Consider the following 22,901-nt stretch of genomic DNA (forward strand, 5'->3'; position numbering starts at 1 on the left):
AGTGAGTTAGAGTTATTTAAAATAAATATACTCCAGGCCTGTTAGTTCATCCAGGGCAACCAGGGATGAATCATACCATAAAGACTGCTATTTTGCATGCTAAAAAAAATCTCCCAGTGCCAAGGTAACCTTATTTTTCCTCTTATCACAGGTTTTCATAAATGCTACTTGCACTAACATGCCCTCCCTGGTCTTTCACTGATTGTACATGCTGTTCACTTGTTTAGAGCCTCGTGATGCTGTGAGCTCATGGAAACGCCAGCAGGCTGGTCCCAGGATCCCCTCCCAGCCCAGCATCACCCCAGGTCAGGCCTGTGGTCTTTCACTGAGGCCATCCCACCTCCTCGTCCTGATCTCTGTCTTGAGTTCAATAAGAGGTGCCTAACCCAGCTTGAGCCTGACTTTGCAACCCGTCTGTCCTTACTACACCAAGGCAGCTAGACGGTCATTGACGGCAAAGTTGGAGCAAAAGTGGACTAGTTCCATTTCCGTTTCAGACAGCAACCCTCTCCCTCACTCCTGCCTTGCTTCCCCAGGAGGCGTGGCTGCTCATCCTTAGAGAATCCTTTTACGTTCCCTGCCCAGAGAGGATAGATGCCATCAGATGTAAATGGTGCATCTTCCTGCTTCCTACCGTTAAATGTGCGGAGGCGCTGGCATGTGATTTTCTCTTTGCCCACTCTGTTCTGTGATGATGAATTGTTCCTCCTTGTTTCCAGAGCCAGTGTGCTCTAGACTCTGTCTCCTCTTGCCTCCCTTCTTCATGACCCCTGCCTTGCAGCACCCACAAACTCTTCTCCCCTGAACCGTGTCTGCTAGCATACATACTTGGTCCAACATGGTCATCTTTAGATGATCAAACAAGGCCCCCTTGACTTTCTGTTCCTTTCTGGCCACCAACCTAATGTCTTTGTTTTCATGGCCACTCTTGGAAAAATTGCCTATAAACACGGTCCCTGACCCTCGTCCCTTGTTCTCCTCTGCAGATGATGCCACTGACCACTGCACGGAATCCACCTTAGACCACCATTATGGGGCAAAATCCAATGGGCATTCATCCTTCTGCTTTTAGTTCAGTTTTCACGTGATTTCCACCTCTTCTTTTACAATTTTTGGATTTTTCTCCTATGTTACTGGCAGCTCTTCCTTTGTGTCCTTGCTGGCTTTTCCGATTAGAGGTTGGCCATGAAACTTGGCAGCATCCCTGCTTGACCTCATCCCTTGTGGCTTTAAACCTCATCTATATTTTCCCAAATATGTACCTTTAACTCCAGTGTATCCTTTTCTCTCGTAACAATGTGGGCATCTTTTCTGGCTAATAAACATATATCTTCTGAGTATTCTTGTTTTGACTGCCAAGTAATATTTCATAGCATTTGTTAAATCATTTATTTATTAATAAACTTCCCTTTTTGGTAGGCATTAAAGCATTCTATTCTGGCATTTTGTTTTCTATTCCTAAAGTATTGATTCACAAAGTCAGTGTTGTTGAACCAAATGGCATGTGTAATTTTATGTGTGGTAGAAACTGCCAGATTTCTTTCTGCGAGGCTATATCACTTTGGTTCCCACCATCAGCAGAGCATGCCCATGCTTGCATTTCTGCCAGCCTGGGATGCTGTCCTTCAGATGTTGTCAGTGCCTTGGTTGAAATAAAGTTTCTCAAAGAGGTCTAATTTTATTCTACTAATAATTAAGGAGATTCTCTCATTTCTTATTAGCCCCATCTCTTCATACCAGTTCTCATTTTTATATTGGACGGTTTATTTTTTTTATCAAATTTATGTAACCTTTTATATTAAGAAATATCCATATTTCCCTAAATATGTGCTGAAGATAGCTCTCCTGTTTTGCTCTTTTGTTTTTGTTTTGAGTATTTGTTGGCATTTAAGTTTCTAATAATTTATAAAAAAAATGTCTTATGGACTTTGGTTTTATTAATTGCTTTGGGCTGTCTATTTTAGAATTGTTAGCTTTTATCTTATGTAAGCTTTTATTATTATATTTTGTTTTATTTTATTTTTATTATTATATTTTAAATTCTGATCCTTATAAAATTAAGTGTATGTGTGTGATGTGAAATGAAGGTCACCCCCATGTCTATTTCTACATGCACTGAATTATAATTCCATGTTTTTCACATTTTAATTTCAAAATGTACTTGTATTTATTGCTGGCTTCTCTTCAGTTACATGGATTGATTTGCCTTGTTCACAGCCATATTGTTTTAGTTACTGTGGTTTTATAGTACCTTTAATAAATTATAAGGCAAGTCTCTTCTGATTTCCAAAATATTTTTATTAGATAGTCTCAAATATTCATGTTTCCATTTAATACTAAGTTTTTCAATTAGTCTTAAAAGAAAAAATTCTCAACCAGGTTTAGAATAAATTTACCTTGCAATTTAAATTTAATAATATTGGAATAAGATCTATGGATCAATAGTACCTATAATTCTACTAAAAATTAGTTTCAATACATCACAAACTATTCCAAACTGCTACTTATCTTTATAACAGCACATTGGTAATTATATTAATATTTTATCTGTTTATAAGAATTTTAAGAAAAAAAGAATGTAAGAATAACTTAATGTCTTATGAGCACTGTTTTATTGAATATTATTAAAACAAAAGAAAAAATAATAAAACTCTCATACTGGTGATGAATCTAGGACTCATAAACCTCACCCAATTATGAAAAAGAAATCATTAAATGTACTGCTGAAGAAAAATAAATCTTTAATGTCAGACTCCAAATCTAATCTGTATCTCTCCATATAAAATTGCATGTTGTGCTCGCTTCGGCAGCACATATACTAAAATTGCATGTTATGTATATTTATATACGTATATTTTTATATATATGTTTTCTGTGGCCTCAGCTCTGAAGTGAAGAAACAGTTGAAGAATATATATAAAATGATAGAATTATTATAGTATAGTCTGTTAACATTTGACTGCATTGTTCGTACATTTCACTTTTATACAGACTCTTAGGAATGTCATGGCATGGAATGTGACCCAGTGGTCCATCCAATGATAGTATCTTTGTGTATCTCGACAGTGTCGACATTGCATTATTAAAGGTTTGTCATTATATATCCTGCATCCATGGCCTCACTTGACACCTGTTACTCTAATGTGATACGCTCTCTTTCTATAAGTTGTTTGGTGAATGAAATGGGGCTCTTTATGTTTCTAGTGATTGGCTCACACTTAGTGTCACTTTAGAGATGGATACATGCCATGGTAACTCAACTGAGCTGGCTATCCCATTCATTCATTTATTCATTCATATATTCATTAATTCAGCAAATATTATTGAGTTCCTATTCTTTCCAAGTACTGGTCTAAGGGCTAAGAGTACAAGGATAGTCAGGCCAGCTCACATCACTCCCATCTTGAAATTCTGATGACCGTGGTGAGACAAGTAAACTAGTAAACAAACAGATGTAGATTAAAGTTTTTGGTAGCAGCAACTGATGTGAAGAAAATAAAGAAATTTAAAGGTTTAATAAATGACCTGGCAGCAGAATGCAGTGAAGGTCAATGCTGAAAAGGTTGTGAAGAGATAACCTCGAAGTGATTGAATGAAGTGAGAGAACCAGGAGGTGGTTATCTGTCAGAGGGGTAGGCTTGGCAAAGTGGAGAGCAAGTGCAAAGACTGTGAGGCAGGGATGGGCATGTTTCATATGGCTAATTCAGAAAATCTAGACTGTCAGAAGTTGACTTCTTTTAAATACTTAATACTTCTTGAACTCATAAATAAATACCACTTTTTATTTCAGTGCTCTTAGCTGCTCAAGCTAATAGCCTATAGCTCCATTTACCTTTACTTCCAAACTTCTTGAAAGAGTTACTTATATATGCCCCTCAAATGCCTTGCTACCCAGTGACTACATTTTAGCCCTTGCTTCAGTATTGCCCTGAAACATCACATTCTCTTTTTGTTCCTCATTTACTTCAGTATATTTACCTGCTTTATCTTAGTAATCATCTCTAATTTCTTAACCTTTTGCTTTCCTGAAAAAGTCTATGTGTAACTCGTTGACTTACTCTGCTCTCCCAGGTCCCTTGGTCTCTCCACTTATATCCACTCTTCTCAGATGTTTCCATCATTCTCTCATGATCAACATTATACAGTGCACTCAGCTTCTATGTATGGATAGGCTTCTTTTCTGTAAGAAATTCAGTCCACAGAGGAGCCTGGGAAGTGAACAGTGTCAACACATTTCTGTAAATGGGTGTTAGGGGAGAAGCTGAGCAGGGCACCTGGTTCTGCTACGGGGAAGATGTAAGCGAGCAGGCATTGAAAGGTGAGTAGGCATTTCCTGTTGATGGATGGGTGAGGGACCTTGGTGGATGGGAAACCCTGTATGAAAGCCAGTGTTGTGAGCCATGGCATATTCAAAGAACAAACAAAAGGAGTTCCACATGGTGGAGGAAGAAGAACAAATGTGCAATGTTTGGACAAGTATGATGCATTTTCATGGTATTCATTGTGTAAGAGAGTTCGTGGGATAGTTTTGAGAGGAAGGGATATGGTAGGATTTGTCTTTAGAAATGTCATTCTGACCACAATATAGTGGATGAATTAAAGGACATGGGAAAGAGGAACAGACAAGAAAATAGGACAGATGGCAGCTTACATCAGAGTGGGGGCAACAACAGTGATGAGGCATGGTCTGATTTGAGAGGTATTTATAGTAAAGATTTAACAATTTACTGCTTGATTAGTGAAAATTTCTGTGCTTCGCTCTGCTCTTTCTTTTTCTTTATGTGTGTCCTGTTTAGGTCATAAGATCTCCAGCATTTCCATGGATAGCTTCCAGGGAAGTCTCTTTGGCTGTGCTTTTGTCAGGCTATCTAGGCCCATGTGGTCAGAACTCAAGCATACCACTCTATTCTATCAGCTCTCCAAACATGAAATGTCCAAATTGAATCCATGCTCTTCCTTCCTGAACCTGAATGTCAAGATGGCAAAGGCCCTGTGTGCTGTGTAACCATATTTAGACTTTTCATAAGAGTAATTGGAATCTATTAAAATTTCTACCCATTAGAGTGAAGGACAACATTTGTGTTAGAGGGATCAAATATGGAGATCCATTGAAGGGAGCAGCAGTGGAGTCAGGTAGGCCAGTTGGGAGGCTTTTGTGGCAATCCGCACCTGGGTGGAGGGAAGTCCATCTTTGTGGGTGACTTGAGAATGGAAAAGAGTGGATGAATTTGAAAGACACTTGAGTACTAGGGAGTCTTAGGCTATTGGACTGATTTAGGAGTTGCAGAGGTTGAAAGAAAGGGAATATTCAACACTGGCACTTGAATGTATTTGCTTGAATTACTGTGTGTATGGTGTTTCTCTTAAGCTTCAGATGTACACCAGGGAGAGAGAGACAGGCCAGAGCACATTGGGTCCCATGATGTGCAAAGGAGAACGCCCAGTAGGCGGTGCATATACAAATCTGACATCAGGCAAGAGATGTCTACTTAGAGACACGGGGTCATTACCATACTGGTTCCATTCAAGCCATGGTACAGGGGGAAGTAGCCAATGGAGAAATAGATGGCCTGGGTCAAACACTTCTGAGAAGCAGATAGAAGAAAAGACGTTCACAAAGAAGGGAGGAAGTCTTCTGTCAAGAACACAAGCGTCACATTTCCAGGAGGCAGGGTCTGTGAAACAACCTGGAATGATGAGACACAGACTTAGGGCACATGTTTGAGGAGGATCTGCTGGGACAACAGACAAGGAGCAGTGTCAGTGGAGAAGAGTGAGTGGAATTCAAACTGTAATATCTTGGAGAGAAGTTGAAGAGCACTGTGTACTTTGGCCTTCTAAAATGAAGAGATAAAGGCCAGTTGGTGGGCAGAAATGTGGTTCTCAAAACAGTTTTTCTATTTTTAAGATAGAAAATACTTGAATTAAAAAAAAAAGATTTAATTTATTTATTCATGAGAGACACAGAGAGAGAGGCAGAGACACAGGCAGAGGGAGAAGCAGGCTCCCTGCGAGGAGCCCGATGCGGGACTTGATCCCAGGACCCTGGGATCATGACCTGAGTCAAAGGCAGATGCTCAACCACTGAGCCACTAAGGTGCCCCATACTTGAGTTTTTAATTCACTGTGTCTACTTCCTCATCTTTGAAAGCTCCAGCCCACCTATGCCTCCACACCTGCTGCCATGAAAGGCTAGGTGTTGGGACTTAAAAAAAAATCTTTGAGCCTTGTCCAATCACTTGAGAAATTAAAATAATGATAAGACAAGGACAACAACAGTGATGCCATTGGAGATTCAGGAGAGCCTGGACATAAAGGAAACTTTGGTTTTCACCGGTTGTCACAAATAAATTCATGCTAGTGTCATGTTTTAAGAGTTATCGTTATATGGGAATGACCCTTTTGTGCCATGCGTTGAAAGCTTCTGTTCCACCCACAGCAGAATTATCTTTTCCTTTCCAAGGAGAAAGTATCCTACACCTGCAAAGTCTGTTTGGATAATTCTTTCACTGTTTGGTTTTAAATTAGAATGTAATCTTCAGAAAACTATGTAGAGGTCATTGTGGACAGTTCAGTAAACATGTCATCTCCACGGATAGTTGTCCCTAAAAAAGCTGACTGGGAGCCCTTCTCCACTTATCGACAGAATGATGTGATGCAGGATGAAAACTGCGACATTGCATGAGTCAGTAGTGCATTCTAAATACCGCTTCCAGTTTTGTTTGGCTCAGCATAACTAGGTTTTCAGTTCATGGGAAGTGGTCAAGGGAGGAGTAACTGAAAGGCAAAACTCTTCAGGGTCCTGTGAGGAAGGAAAGAGAGAAGAGGCTTGAATTATTTATTATCTGGAGAGGAGGAGGGACAGCAGAGACACACATAGATGAATGGATGGTTTTGTGGAAATCAATTGGCCATTCTTTTTTCATTCTGGCTTTTAGCAGAGAAAGAGGAAGACACTTGTCTCTGTGGCTGAAAACATGTATGAGGTAGATGAGGGCTATGCCTCTCGCTGCCTCCTATTTAATCACAGAAAAGCCAATTCTGTGGAGTGTCATTGAGAGAAGAAAACCATTTGAAGGTTGAATTGTTTCCTCAATTTCTGGTTCATTATGCTTTTCTCAGAGCAACGTTACCTATGAGGTTCAGCTCTAAGGACTGACCCAAACCCTTTATGCTGGGCCTTCAGTGCAGGGCCACATGTTGCTTCACATTTTCTATTCTTGTGGGATCCTGGATACATCTTTTTTTTTTAATATTAAAAAAAATGTCCAGTATAATGATCATAGAGTGTTATACTGATCCTAGTCAAGTGTTGATCCATAGAGTATAGCGCCTATGGTGGGCCCAGTATGGTGTGTCGTGACATTTGTTCTCTGTCAGGTGAACTGTCATCACAGGTGGGGCCGACATGGGTGATGGAGGCAGCACATGTCATCCACAACCACCTGCTACATATGGGAAGGCTTGGGCTAGTCCTAGGCTGTTTCAACTACTGTCTAATTTTTTCACGTAATTTTTAGTATTTCACTTAATTTCTTTAGGGCTTGGTTCTTGATGTCATCATTTGAAAAGTGTAGCTGGTAATATCATCCTTATTCACTTCATAGGCATCTGTGAAAGTCAACCAGTTCATTACTCATCCCTTCCCTCTTTCCCTCCCTTGACCTACCAGGCATTCATCCAACTCTGCAGTCAGCCCTGGGTCTTCCATGAATCCCCTGCTTATGGTGGGGCTCACCTGTGCCAGATCTGGGCAGGTTCTGCAGGCCCTCAGGGAAAGAAAGATCATTCAATGAAGCTGGTTTGGTGTAAAACCAAACTTAATGTTAATAATATCGGACACGTGTTAACAATATTGGATAATATTTGATAAATGAAAATGAGCCAACAACAGTAATTAGTTCACGTAATGACGGTCATTAATATTCTTTAATGAAGCCATCTTTTAATGGTGTTTCTATTTCCGTGGTCTCTACAACAATTTCTGGGTTGAAAATGACCTCTAAATCTTATAGGGCTTAGTACAGACACTGTTTTTCTTTGTATCTTTATAAAGCCCCAGCATGTTTCTGTACATCCAGAGACATCACTCTTGTCTGGACCCCCTCACCTCACCATCCTCATCAGACATCCCACAGAGTAAGCAGCACTGTATCACTTGCTTACACGGACTCTGGGGTCAAAGTCCCTGGAGCAGTTCTTACCAGAGGTAAGAACTATGGCACACACACACTCAGCTGCAAAAGACAAGACAGACCTGCATGGATGAGTTACATGGGGACCAGATCGGGAGGCTAGGGTTAAATGGCTGTGGGGGCCACCACCCCATCTCACCCTTTATCCTCCGAGCTTCCTTGCATGTTCCCACATGGACCTATGCCAAGGACATGCAGCTTGGGCCATGGGAAGAGTAGAACTAGTGACTCCAGGTCGCTTTGCTCAGACTGATCAAGAAACCCTTGACAGGGCAGGGAGGTGAGGATTCAAGAATAGGGCAGGAAGCCCTTTTCCAGAGTGTTCTCAAGGTCAAGCACTTACTTTCAGCCATGCCTCAGCTCTGCCCGAGATTCAAGCCGACTGTATGTGACATGTCTACCAGGGCTCCTGCATGAGGAGCCAGTGGTGGTTCTGTGAAAGGAAAGAACAAAGTCAGAAAGAAGAGGGACTTCTTCCATTTGTTTTTGGTAGCACATGATTCCTTAATGTATGTGCGCTATATCATCTATGCTTAGCAGAGCGTTTAGTACTCTTGTCTTTCTGTGTGATGCAGTTAATTTCACACACGTGTCCAAAGCCTTCAGAGGCATGTGGACAAGTCATATAACTAACTCCATTTCACATTTACAAGAGATTTTTTTCATTATGATTCAAAACCAGCCGTGAAAGTGTTGTATTAAAGGATGACATTAGAGGCACCTGGGTAGCTCAGTGGTTGAGCATCTGCCTTTGGCTCAGGTCATGATCCCGGGGTCCTGGGATCAAGTCCCGAATCAGACTCCTCACAGGGAGCCTGCTTCTCCCTCTGCCTATGTCTCTGTCATTCTTTCTGTGTCTCTCATGAATAAATAAATTTTAAAAATCTTAAAAAAGCATTAAAAGTAATGGAAATAAAATCTACTGTACATTAGGACAAGTCCTTATTCTTCCCCTTAATTATAGCATTGATAAACTTGCATGAAGATGTGATGGGCCATTGTCTTGTTAAAAAGTTCTGAGGTTGATATAATCTGTGAAAGAGACAATATTGGTAATTTTGATATTTAGAAATAACCAAATGTGTGCCTTTCAAAATCATTTACATTTTTACTCTTTTTTATAAAGCTTAAAAATATATAGTAATTAAAGTGTGACTAGGGCAGCCCAGGTGGCTCAGCGGTTTAGTGCCTGCCTTTGGCCCAGGATGTGATCCTGAGGACCGGGGATCGAGTCCCGCGTTGGGCTCCCAGCATATTGCCTGCTCCTCCCTCTGCCTGTGTCTCTGCCTCTCTCTCTCTCTCTCTCTCTCTCTCTCTCTGTCACTCAAGAATAAATAAATAAAATCTTAAAAAATAAAAAATAGAAAAACATAAAGTGTGACTTGATGCTTAATCAGCATCTCAAGTCTTGTATATTCTATGAGTCATTTGGTTGCCATTGACAGAGAATAAACTCATAAGGGTTTAAGCACAGAATGGAATTTATTGGCTTTCATGTGTGCAAAATGGCCCTTATACTGTGGAAGTCCAATTCAGTTGGCTTCAGATAATGCTGAATTTGGGATCTGGGGATTTAACTGATATTATTTTTTTCTGCCTGTTTCTCTTTTTCCTCTCTCTCTGCTCCTCTATTTCTCTCTTTCTCTGAGTCAGGAGATATAAGCCATGATAGTATATACCTACATCCTACTGGATTGATAATAAAAAAATAAGACAGGGTTTTTGTTTTTGTGGTTGTTGTTGTTTAGCTCCTCATGTCCACCTATCAAATCTCATGGAAGGGTCTTGAATTGTCCCCACTAGGATCATATCTCTACACTAGGATGAGTCATTGATCTTCAATGTGATGGGCTAACCTAAGTCATGTTTCCAGCTCTGCAAGAAGTTGAGTTGAGAAGCCTTTGTAATAACCACATTAGGACCACATGAAGGTCAGAGGAGTGGTGATTCCCAGAAGGACAGTGCTCCTAGAAGAAACAATGGGGCTCACTAAGTAGGTAATGATAGTTTCAGATTCCAAATAATGGAGTAGCAAGAAGATAGGAATGAAGATAGAATGTATGTAAAAGGCTGGATGGTTTGTATGGTGTGCTAGTTAGTAATAATCTTCAGTGGCCCAGGTGGAGCCATGGATGATGGACTTGAAGGCTTTGACTATTTTCTTTCTTATACCATTATTTTAGGTTAGTATTAAGGCAAACTTTCTCTCTTTTTGAAAAGTCTTCCCAGCAGAGCAGAGTAGTAAGAGACTGAAGCCAAAGGTGTTCAATGCAATTAATAAAACGTGAGTGGTGCCTGCATGGCACAGTCAGTTGAACATTCAACTCTTGGTTTCAGCTCGGGACATGAGACCAAGCCCCGAGTCGGGCTTTGTGCTGAGCATGGAGTCTTCTTGAGATTCTCTCTCCCTCTCCCCTTGCTCCTCCTGCTTGTACTCTCTCTTTAAAATAAATAAATAAATTTTAAAAACAGACTCGAGAGACAGAGGGTCCTATTGTTGGATATGGGGATGTTTGTTTGTGAATCATACTCTATGTTTTGACATTGCATTTTAAATTGACCTTGAAGAATTTATTTTATCTGAATGTATTTTATAAATTGATGCAAAGGACAATGGAAATCATTTAAAAAGACAAACTGAGCTTTACGCAGTGGCAGTATTGTAGCCAATGAGGTTTATCTGAGGCGCGATTATAGCTAATTAAAAAGACAAACTGTAACCTAGAAATTATCTTAACTTAGAAGAGAAAATAGAAATTTTAGCATATGATTTTTCCCTAATTTTTTCCTCTTTCAAAGAAAGAGGGGAAAAAACAGACTGTATAAAGCCAAAATTAAATATTAAATGTGAAATTCAGTTTTGCTTCAGCTCATTACAGGACTGAAAATATTTTATATCAAAAAACTGTCAAATATCAAATATTTTATATCAAAGTAACTGTTAAATTAAAAAAAATCTTTGCAAGACTTAGGGAAATGATGGAATATAAAGCATTATTTATAGCCATGAAATTACAGTTGTATCGACACATACAAGCTTTCAAATAGAAAAAAGATATTTAGAGAGGAGCTGTTAATGTACAGCACGTGCTCATTGGTCTTGTACTTGCCATTTGCAGTGTTCATTTTATAATGTTGCTTCAGGACTCAGACTAAAGGCATGCAGGATGCTGTGATTGACTGGTGGGGTCATGGAGGGAGTCAGGGCTCTGTGTCCTAAAAAGGAACCAGTGTGTTGAAACTGGCAGGTATCCCATTCTGAGACAGCCTGGAACACCAGGGAATTTGTCTATTAAAAACACTGTCTGGCAGGAACAGAGTGAGCTGAGTCTCTCCTGCCCTGAATCGAAGATGTCGGCTACAGGTGAATTGTACAGATGTGGATTACGAACAGAAGATTGCTTAACATTTGGGAGGCCCAAACGTGTGTATTTAGGGTAGAGGTTCTAAATCTGTTTTATTCTGAATGACCCAAAAGAGAGCTTCCCTTTTGAGCTACCTGAGAATTAGAGTTTGTCTGAGACTGTTGAATTCCAGAGCATTGCCCTCTGTTGGAGTGGACTGGACAGCAATTACAGCAATCTTGGAGACAGCCCCTAGTGGGACCATGGTGTTTAGAAAGGCAGGAAATTGGGGAAAAGTCTGGATTTGATTTTAGCGAGATGGCATGCCTGAGGAAGTGTCTGAGAACAGCCATTAGTAGGCAGTTCTGATCTTAAGGGTCTGGACTTCCCCAGACAATCCCTCATTAAGTGTTTATCTTATAAGATAATAGCTAGTTGATATTTAGGGGTGCGGCTCCAAATAACCAGACTCTGTGGATCCTAAATGAAGTGGATTGTCTTCTGAAAAGGAGCCTGGTCATTCAGTACTCTACATATCACGGTAAATCTTTGTGCTGGGCATTAGCACACAGGCATGATTCGTGTCATAACCCAGGGCAGAGCGTTGATAGCGTGGTACCCTCCATCAACAATGGATTTGGTAAAACATGTGGGTTCACTTGAATAATGAGCCGGGGACATTACCTCAGGGTGACAATCTTCAGTTTTATTGTTACCCTGAAACAAATTCCACAAAGAATTATGACTATAAATCTATATCCAGTGAAAAACAATTTATCATAATCAAAACACTTGTTTTTAAGGAAATATTAAATGTAGAAAACTGTAGGTTGGTGTGTAAAAACATAAATATGCTCCAGAATATGCCATAATTTTTATGTCCTGTGTGTTTTGCTTTATTTGTTTTATTTTTTTTTAAAGATTTTATATATTTATTCCTGAGAGACAGAGAAAGAGAGGCAGAGACACAGGCAGAGAGAGAAGCAGGCCCCATGCAGGGAGCCCGATGTGGGACTCGATCCCAGGTCTCCAGGATCACTCCCTGAGCCAAAGGCAGACATGATTAACCACTGAGCCACCCGTTTTATTAAAACGGCATCCCCATTTTATTCCTATTTTAGCTTAGAGAGAGAACATTCTTCACATTCTCTCATTAGACAAGCATGCCATAATAATTAGATAGAAAACGAAGAAATGATCACTTGATATATACATTTATAAATTTAAAGACAGTAAGTAGTGAGATGAAAAATATTGTTGACTTTCTTGAGCAGAATTAAAATTATTCAGGTTTATCCCCCCATCATTAAGAGAAGTGTTTCAGGGCAAGATTTCATCAAACAGGCATGGTGGACCTACATCCTGAGATACTTTAGGGCATAACATCTGTATCTTCTTCCCCAGTGCAGTTTCTTTTTGCTGTTCTTGTAAAGAGGGATATGAACCTGCAGGTTGATTACAAAGATTTAAAAAATCTAGCACTTTTAAAAGACTCCAATGCTTCAGAAGAGGTTTTTTTTTTTTTTTTTTTTTTTTTCTTCTTTAAGGCTCTGGGGGAGTATGTTGAAATTGATTATACTCTTGTCTTTGAAAATCCTCACTGTTCTTTTGTTTCATTGTCATTGTATATGCAGTAAAAATAACCCTGGAAGCATGTTATAACAATAGATTCTGAGAATAAAGCTTCTGCTAGGGCAGTTGTTGGGTGCGTAGATACGAGCGCGTGTGCGCGTGCACACACATGGACGTGCTCAACACCTGTGTGTGAGTGAGCATGTTAATTACCTTCCTGGACAACTGCCTTCTGCCTCTCAGACTTTGTAGCAAACATTTTTATAAAGTGGGATAAGCAATAAAGTTTGAAAATGCATTTTTATGAAGTCCTTCAACTGTGTATATATTTTAAAAACTCTTGTGATCTAGCCCCTTGTGTCTTACTCTCTTTTTTTCCTCACTTTTTTTTTATGGTGGTAAAACACGTAAAATAACATTTAGCAGCTTAGCCATTTTTAAGTGTATAGTTCAGAGGTTAAATATATTCACCTTGTTGGGACACAGCGCTCTACAAGTTTTTCATCTTTAAAATCTGATACTCATTAAATAGCAACTCTTGCTTTCTCTCTCTTTCCATCCTTGGTACCCAACATTCTAATTTGTTTCTATTGAGTGGGATCATATAGTATTTGTCGTTTTGTGACTGGCTTATTTCATTCAGCCTGTCCTCAAGGTTCATCCATTGCATAGCATATGATAGGATTCCCTTCCTTTTTAAGGCTGAATAACATGCCGTTGTATGGATAGACCACATTTTGTTTATCCACTCATCATTGATGACATTAGCCTGCCTTTACCTCTTGGCCACTGTGAACTATGCTGCAGTGAATATAGGTGTGCAAATATCTTTTGAGATCCTTTTTTCAGGCTTTTGCATGTATACCCAGAAGTGGGATTGCTGAATCCTAGGACAATTCTATTTTTAATTTACTATGGAAACTCCATACTATTTTCCAGAGTGGAAGCCATTTTTCAGTCCCACCCACAATGTACAGGGATTTCAATTTCTCCACATCCTTGCCAATTCTTCTTATTTTCTGGAGTTTTTTGGGGAGTGAGTAAAAGCCACCCCCTAATGGGTATGAGATGATGGCTTATTGTGGTTTAATTTGCATTTCACTGAGAATTTTGAGCTTTTTAAAATGTGCCTATTGGGCATTTATATATCACCTTTGGAGAAATGTCAGATTCCTTTGCCTGTTTTTAAATTTGGTTATTTTTTTAATTGTTGAGTTGCAAGAATTTTTTTAATATTTAAATATTAATCATATATATATATATTTGCAGATACTTCCTTCTGTTTCTTAGGTTGCCTTTTTACTGTGTTGATTGTGTCCTTTGATGCACAGAAGTCTGTAGGTTAGTACAAATTGTCAGTGTTTGCTTCTATTGCCTGTGCTTGTGGTGTCTGATCCAAAAAATCATTGTTAGGTCCAGTGTCCTGAAACTTTTGTGTCCTTCTATGAGTTTTATACTTTCAGGTCTTATGTTGAAGGCTTTAATAAGTTTTCATTAATTTTTGTATGTGGTAGAAGATAAGGCCCCAGCTTCCTTCTTTTGCATGTGTGCCTTATTATTTCTTGTGATGTTATTACTTTGTTTTTGAAAACCTATATCATTAGGTATGTGCGATCTGTGTAAATTTTGCATCTACAAAAAAAAAAAAATCTTCCCTTTGGTGCAAATCATGAAAATTAACAGAAAATTAAGGTAAATATACATAATCTTACATGAATTTGACTGTGCTTCCTAGAAGCAGAGTCTTGAGAGAGGGCTTGCGAAGCATGTGACGATATATAGATCTATAGAGGAAATGTTCATCAGGGAAATGCTGTTGGTGAGGGAAGCAAGGCTTTGAACAGAAAGAAGTGAAACAAAGTAGTCTTGGGTAAAGTCTAAACTTTCCAATTCACTTTGCTCTGCAGTGTAAATCACGCCAGAGAGTCGTCTCTTCTTAAGGGTACATGCTTTTGTACTTCTGTGGGTAGAGTCTTCCACTCCCTGGGGTACTGAGTCTGGCAGGGAATTTTTCAGGGGAGAGAACAGCTCTGAATCCTTACCAGCCAATACTCAGAGCAGCTGGAAGGGCGTGGCAGCCAGTAGGGGGATCTGAATAGGGGATTAAGATCACCTACCCGAATACAAAGACTATTTGAGGTCTTTGATAGGAAGCATCCCCAAAATTGCAAATATAAGCTGATGAATTTTTTTTTTAAGATTTTATTTATTTATTCATGAGAGACACACACACAGAGATAGAGAGAGAGAGAGAGAGACAGGCAGAGACACAGGCAGAGGGAGAAGCAGGCTCCATGCAGGGAGCCTGATGTGGGACTCAATCCCAGGACTTCAGGATCGCGCCCTGGACCGAAGGCAGGTGCTAAACTGCTGAGCCACCCAGGGATCCCCAAGCTGATGGAATTGAAATATAATTCTTAGTTGTAAATTCAGTTAAATACACATTATTGCTTATAAATGATAAAATATGCTTTCTTTTCACAGGGAAAACTATGGCACTATTTTTAAAAGATTTTATTCATTAGAGAGAGTGTGTGTGTGCACATGAGTGGGGGGAGGAGTAGAGGGAAATAGAGAAGCAGATGCCTCACTGAGCAGGGAGCCCGACACAGGCCTCGATCTCATGACCCTGAGATCATGACCTGAGTCAAAACCAAGAGTTTGGGATCCCTGGGTGGTGCAGCGGTTTGGCTCCTGCCTTTGGCCCAGGGCGCGATCCTGGAGACCCGGGATCGAATCCCATGTCGGGCTCCCGGTGCATGGAGCCTGCTTCTCCCTCTGCCTGTGTCTCTGCCTCTCTCTCTCTCTCTCTGTGACTATCATAAATAAATTAAAAAAAAAAAAAAAAACAAAAAACAAGAGTTTGAGGCTTAACTGACTATGCCACACACCCCACTAATGTTATTTTTATTTTAGCTCTTCTGATATGTGTGTAGTGATAAGCCATAGTGCTTTTAATGAGCATTTCCCTAATGGCTGGTGCTGTTTGTCATCCATCTGTGTCAGTGAAAAAAGTCTTTCACGTCTTCTCCCATTTTCCAGTTGGAACATTTGCCTTTTTGCTGTTGGATGTTAAGTTTTTTACATGTTCTCGATGTGATTCTGTGTCAGACAGGTGGTTATCAGTACTTTCCCCCATTCTGTAACATTTTTCTTTACCCTTTCAACATGGCTTTCACATAGCAATGTTTTCAGTTTTGGTGAAATCCAGTTCATCGGTTTGTTTTTCAATTATGGACTGTGTTTTGGTGTCAAGACTAGGAAAGCAAGGTCTCAGTGATTTCCTCCTACGATCTTCCAAATGTGTTATAGTCTTATGTATTACATTCAGCTGTTTGATTCCTTTTGGATTCATTTTTGTAGAAGGTGTGAGGTTTGGATAGAGGCTCGTTTATTCCCTACTAATTCCCACCCTCGCTTGTTGGGAAGACTCCCCACTAACTTGATTTGCATTTTGTCCCAAGTGGTGGGCCTCCTGTATGTGGTAATCCTCCCAGGTTCTCTCTCTCCTTTTTAAAAGATTTTATTTATTTATTCATGAGAGACACAGAGACGGAGGCAGAGACATGGGCAGAGGGAGAAGCAGGGAGCCTGCTACAGGACTCCATCCCAGGACCCTGGGATCACATCCTGAGCCAAAGGCCAATGCTCAACCACTGAGCCACCCAGGCATCCTTCCAGGTTTTCTTTTTCAGGTTGTGTTGATCTAGCTGTCTTTTCAACCAGTATCAATAACAGAAAATATTGAAAGGTACAGGTGGCAAAATAGAGTTCTTTCCTCCAAAACTCAGGGAGGGGATTGTTTAAAAGTTGACTTTTGTTACTCCTAATCTTGTTCATTGCATACTAGATTATTTTGTGTTTATTTTTATCTGCAATGTATTTCAAAGGCTTCTAGAGTACTTATCATGGTTCTGGGAGAGATACCTGTTCAGTTAGAGACATAACATCAGTTTTCTCTTTAATAGCAAGGGGACCACCTTGTCAATCACACGAGTGTGAAATGACATGTTTTAAAATGTTTCTAGACATTAGTAAGGCTGCACATCTCTTATTAGGTTTGAAAATGTAACTTTCTTCTTGTGTGTGTATATTGACTTGTACAAAATTCTGGCTAATGGCTGAGTCATAGAATGTGTTTGGCTCCCTATGAGGATAACAGTGTTTATAACAATAATTGGTTTTTCCTCCTTTTACTCATGTTAGGGTCCTTGTTTCTTTTCCTTTTATTTTCTATGCTGATGGAAACCTTCATTTTGAGATGTAATATAAGCAATGATAGAGGGCCTTCCTTTTCTACATTTGCAACAGAATGGAAAGTTTGAATAGCACATTTATAGATATTCTAAAGTTAGCCGTCTTTTTATTCCACTGACAAACATATGCACTGAGACTGTTTACACGTGTATGTGTACATAAAATTAATCTGTAACTCCTTTTTTTGTGATGTTTTCATTTGGTTTTGGTATCAAGCTTATACTAGTCTCGGAAAATGAGTTGAGGCAATTTTCATTTTTTCCTAATCTCTAGGAAAATTTTAGGAAAACAGGTTATCCATTTCTTCAAAGCCTGTGAAATCACTTGGGCATTGCTTTTGACTGTTTTATTTTTTTTGTAATTAGATTTTTAACAATTAATTAATGTAATGATTGTAAGTCCATTCAAGTTTTCTCTTTCTTCTTGCATCATTTTTGGTAAGATATATTTTTTCTGGATATTGTCCATTTACCATGTCTTTCTTCATCTTTACGCATCCTTTACTTCCTTTCTACCCATTCAGACCCTCACTTTGTTAATTATCTTCTTCCCTTTTTGTTGGACTTTGCTTTATTCTTTCCTATGAGGATGCTGTGGTCACTGATTCTAAGACGAGATTCTTTTCTAACATGTATATTTAAAACTGTAGATTTATTTCTATGCACTGTTTTAATTTCATCCACAAAATTTTTATGTAGACTTTCCTCAGCGATTGGCTATAAAAGAGTATGGTTTCCATTATGTTTTCTTCCCTAGACCTGCTGTATTTAGGATCAGTGTTGTGAGTTTCTGAACATACTGGGAGATAAGGCTATGCCTCTAGAGTTGATGTCCTGTTCTCAAGTGTGTTAAGAAAGTTCCTGTATAATTTAAGTTCTTCAGCATTTTTTGAAATTTGTTTTGTGGCCTAAGACATAGTCAGCTTCATAAATCATCCATGAATGTCTGTTCCCCTGAAAACTGGGTGCAAGTGTCTGTAAATGTCCTTAGGATCAAATAACCTGTACTTTTACCATTTTTTATTTCCCCTTTGATCTGGCAGTCATGGAGACATATGCAAAAAACTACCCACAGTGAGTGTGCCACGGCCTCCATGAAGAGTTTGGATCTCATTGAGGTGAAGGTATTTCTGATAGTTGTACAGCAGAATAATTTCAGGATTCATTTTCCCAGTTCCCTTTTCCTTAACTTTATTCTTTATATTTCTGCTTTGCTACTACACAACATCCTGAGATCTTGGTATGGTGTATAGGACCATAAGAGGAAAGCATGGGGCTCCTAAATTTTACCTAGATGTTCTATAATTACTTCTGAATATAGATCTTTGCTTTTTCTTTGATGTATTTTATTTCCTGGCTCTCACATTTTGTTATATGGAGATGCATATTTGTTGAGCAAGGATTTCTGGCTATGATAAATGTCTCTAATTTTTTATCTAGAATTGCAGCATAGACATATATATAGCCTCCCCCCACCAAGAAAAGTGAATGATAACGGTAGATCAAGAAATCCAATACTATCATAAACTTAGCTACACTGTGTCAGTCCAGATAATTTTGTGAGGAAGAGCGATTAGGTTCAACTATGGCACTATTATGCATTTCTATAAGAGCAGAAGTAATAAGCATGTGTTATCTACTATATGTTGAGTGCTGGGTCAAGTGGTAGTAATATATATGATATGTCTGCCAGCAATTTAATTAAATAATTTCATTAACAACAAGAAGAAAAATATTTAACATCTACTATCCCAGATACTGAGAATACTCAGTGGGTAAATTAGTCCCAAGTTCCTGCTTTTAGGAGGCTTCTAGATAGATAAGAAAATATATAGTGTAAGTATTTTAGTAAACAGCATTAGCATGAGTATAATATACATTCTAAGTATAATGCTTGATATTGTAGAAATATAATTCTGGGTGATAAATACTAAGGATAAAAATAAAGCAAGAAATAAGAATTGGAAGTATTGTCAGGAAACATTTGTAAATAGAGATAAAGAGGCCCATGAAAGCCTCATGAAGAAGGACATTTTGACAGAAGATCCTGAAGAATGGAGGATGCTAGCCGTATAGTCTCCTGCCATCAGAGAGATGAGTGTTCCAGGCAGTGGGAACAGCAGGTGCAAACACATTGTGCCTGGGGCATCTGTGGTGCATGGTAGAACCAGAAAGAACATGAAAGGGAGATCTCTGGTTCTCTTAACATATCCCATCTATACAATAGTTGGGATGCACAGATCCTCATAATATATTCCTAATAAAAAGAATTACCAAAAAAAAAAAAAAAAAAGAATTACCATTCATTGAGTACTTAGTGTCAGACATGTTTTGCAAACTCTGTCCTATTTTTTAAATATCCCAGCAAATTTGAAATATCGGCTCCTTTTGACAGATTTCAAAAATCTTAGAAGTGTTGAATATTTCACCCCAGGTCATAAATAGAAAATATGATATCTAAGATTGGAACTCAATTTTAATTTTTCTATTTTTTCTGTTAGTTAGCATTGCTTTCTGCAAGTGAATGATTTTGATGATTAAGAATTTTTTTAAGATTAAGAAATTTAAAGTGAATGGTCTCTTGTCTTCCTGTGATGACTCAGACTACAAATTGGTTAAATTTGTAGTCTGAGTCCAGTTAAACCTTCTGGACAAAGACTGTGACATATACATATATATTTATATATATATTTATATATATGTATATGTATATGTATGGGGATACATATATATCATATATATGGATAAATAGATATATTAGATATATATATAGTTATGGTTATAGTTATTTTCTCTTGAGAAGTGGGTAATTCTTGATGCTATCTGCTTCACTCACACATTGGAGATCTTACTGGAATATCTTTTCCTGTATATTTGTTGTTTCTGATGCAAATAAAGCCATGATTCTCCATGGTAGACTTGATGTAGTGATCGCTTTGAAGCCATCCTGTACTGTCTTTGGGAGAGTACCTCTTCCTATCTCTTTGTTCAGTGACGTGACATTGGTAGTTTGAAACTGACTGTGAAATTTGCACTGTGGAAGTTTGCAGACCTGTCAAATCAAAGATTCCATTCCCACTGTATCAGGGCTGAGTGTTAAATATTTGCTAGAGCCTCACTTGGTAGATAGTAATGATGTAGTCTTATCATCCAAATTTCTACAAAAATTTGAATGTTCCCTTGGTCACCATTCAACACTGGGGAAAAAAAATTCTGAACAACAGCATACCTCTAGTTAGATGACGCTAATTATTTTTTAAGAATTAAAACCCAAAACATCAGTGCCTAAACACAATAGAAGTTCATTTCTTCCTCAGATACAAAATTAAGGGAAGGGCTGATTGGTGGGGGGTGCTCCAAACGGCAGTGGGGAGACTGAGGCTCTCTGACAAGTGGCCATCTTTGCTGTATGGCTTCATGGCCACCATGGTCAGAGGCAGCAAGCTGTAGGGGGGACAGAGTATGATAAAATGCATGTGAGCATTTTTTTTTTTTTTTTTTTTTTTGTGAGCCAACCCTGGGAAGCTCAAAAATGACATCTACTCAGGTGTCAAAGGAGAAAAGAAAGCTGGTCTTCCCTAGTCAGTCTCTGCCACAATAATGCAAATATGTTCATTTACTATAAATGCATCCTGTATACTAATGAACTCATATATTATCGTGAGAATGAGGTTCATATAATGTTGAAGTTGTGTTAGTTAATGTATGGCTTTTTCTAGGCAAAGACAGCCAAAGCAGCAGGAAAGAATTACAGTTGTTACCAGGGAAGAGCCCTCAGTTCAGGAGCTGGGCAGACAGGACCCTGTCAGCTCTACTATAGGACAGTTGAAAATGAGTGCCTGCCCAGGAATCCTGTCCCAGGAGTACAAACCAGCTGTGCCCAGCCCAGACTCATGTACTTCTTCAGCCTTATCCACCTGCCTGCCTGGGCCGTCCATATTGTTACCTGAGGTTATTAGTACACTGGTGACAAAGTTCCATAGGTTTTGGGTAGACTGCCTCAAAACTACGTTTCCCAGAACTACATTATTTTTAGTGTGGTATCTTACAGATTGACAGCAGCACATAGACATGACATAGCTGGTCGACCTCTAATTACACAAAAAGAAATTCACAATGCCCATTGCATTTTTAGAATATAAACTAAATGAAAGTTTAAAGCATTTAAAATCAAAGCACGGGGAATTATTTAACAAGGAAATATGTTAAAAATTAATATTTTATACATGTGTAGATTGAATTTCAACAGCCTTGGCATCTGATTTTCCAAATCATAAAGGAATTAATTTATGAACATCCCTCAGTGCTCCTTTTTGACAAACCGAGAGGATTGCTTGATGAATCATGAGCTGTCACTGCAGACTCCTTAAAAGTTAATTGAAAATTTCACAATAAGGGAGCGCCTGGGTGGCTCAGTGGTTGAGCGTCTGCTTTGGTTCAGGTCGTGATCTTGGGTTCTGCTATGGAGTCCTACATTGGGCTCCCTGCAGGGAGCCTGCTTCTCCCTCTGCCTATGTCTCTGCCTCTCTCTGTGTGTCTTTCATGAACAAATAAATAAAATCTTTAGAAAAATAAAGATTTCACAATAAGGCTTTGCTTACGAGCTCAACACTAGAGGACTGTTGTGTTTTTCAGGTTATCCTCCACCCTTGACCGCACGCTGCTCATCAGCATGTGACACCCTGTGATGTCATTGGTTTTACCTGCTCAGGTTTTCCAACAGTTCTGCTGATTCCCTGGGCACCTGCTGATAAGCTAGGAAACTCATGAAAGTCACAGTGTCTTGGGAATGGGAACCCAAGTGCAGTTTTCTGAACAGATTGGAAAGCAGAGGATATGGCCTGCCATTATTAATGAGTTCTCACAGATGATCTGCTTGTGATCATGGCTTTTATCACACAGACAGACTTCAGAGTGATTTGTTTATTTCACAACTGCTGCTGTGTCTTTGTGTTTAGGCCACTGGAGAGCAAATGTGTTATTAGTAGTTATTCGATGCTTCTCACATCACTCTTAGAAAGATTTTTATGAACATATATGATTCTAAAATATTGTCAAATGCTAACAAACAATAAGAACAAAATTTCCCAGCTCTGCTTCCCTTCCTGCCACGCCCCCCCTTATATAGAAATATTAAATATCTGGCTGTAGAAAGTCACTGTCTCTTATTCTGAGTTTCTTTTGAGCCTCTATGGAACATTCATGATTGTCATATAATCATCTCTTTGGTCTTAGACAAGTCATAGCCTCTCTCAACTTCACTTTTCTTATTTGCAAAAGAGAAATGGTCTTGCCTGGTGATTGTGAGAATAGCACTTTGCAGAGCATCAAGTGATACAGAAATGGAAACTGCCTTGTCACAACTTGGTGTCCTTTCAAAGGAGTTGGGCAAGGCACCTCTCCAGAGATGAAGCAGTGTGCCCTTTCTGAGTGATCTTTCCAGATATGACATACGATCAACCACATTTTGGGGCTTGTATAGTTACTTTTACTTGCTTGAGACTTACATCATAAATATATGAAGAGAAGAATCT

The 22,901-nt window shown here is 39.0% G+C and overlaps 1 protein-coding gene and 1 pseudogene across 1 annotated transcript in view; both read left to right on the plus strand.

The window, feature by feature from the left end:
* The window catches only part of MYO16 (myosin XVI), a 481,094-nt gene that overhangs the window by 3,497 nt on the left and 454,696 nt on the right, over window positions 1-22,901 (plus strand). The gene's annotated exons all lie outside the window — the stretch shown is intronic.
* Window positions 10,836-10,997, plus strand: LOC112656163 (U4 spliceosomal RNA; annotated as a pseudogene).

The sequence above is a fragment of the Canis lupus genome, chromosome 22, assembly GCF_003254725.2.
Source record: "Canis lupus dingo isolate Sandy chromosome 22, ASM325472v2, whole genome shotgun sequence".
Classification (NCBI taxonomy): domain Eukaryota; kingdom Metazoa; phylum Chordata; class Mammalia; order Carnivora; family Canidae; genus Canis; species Canis lupus.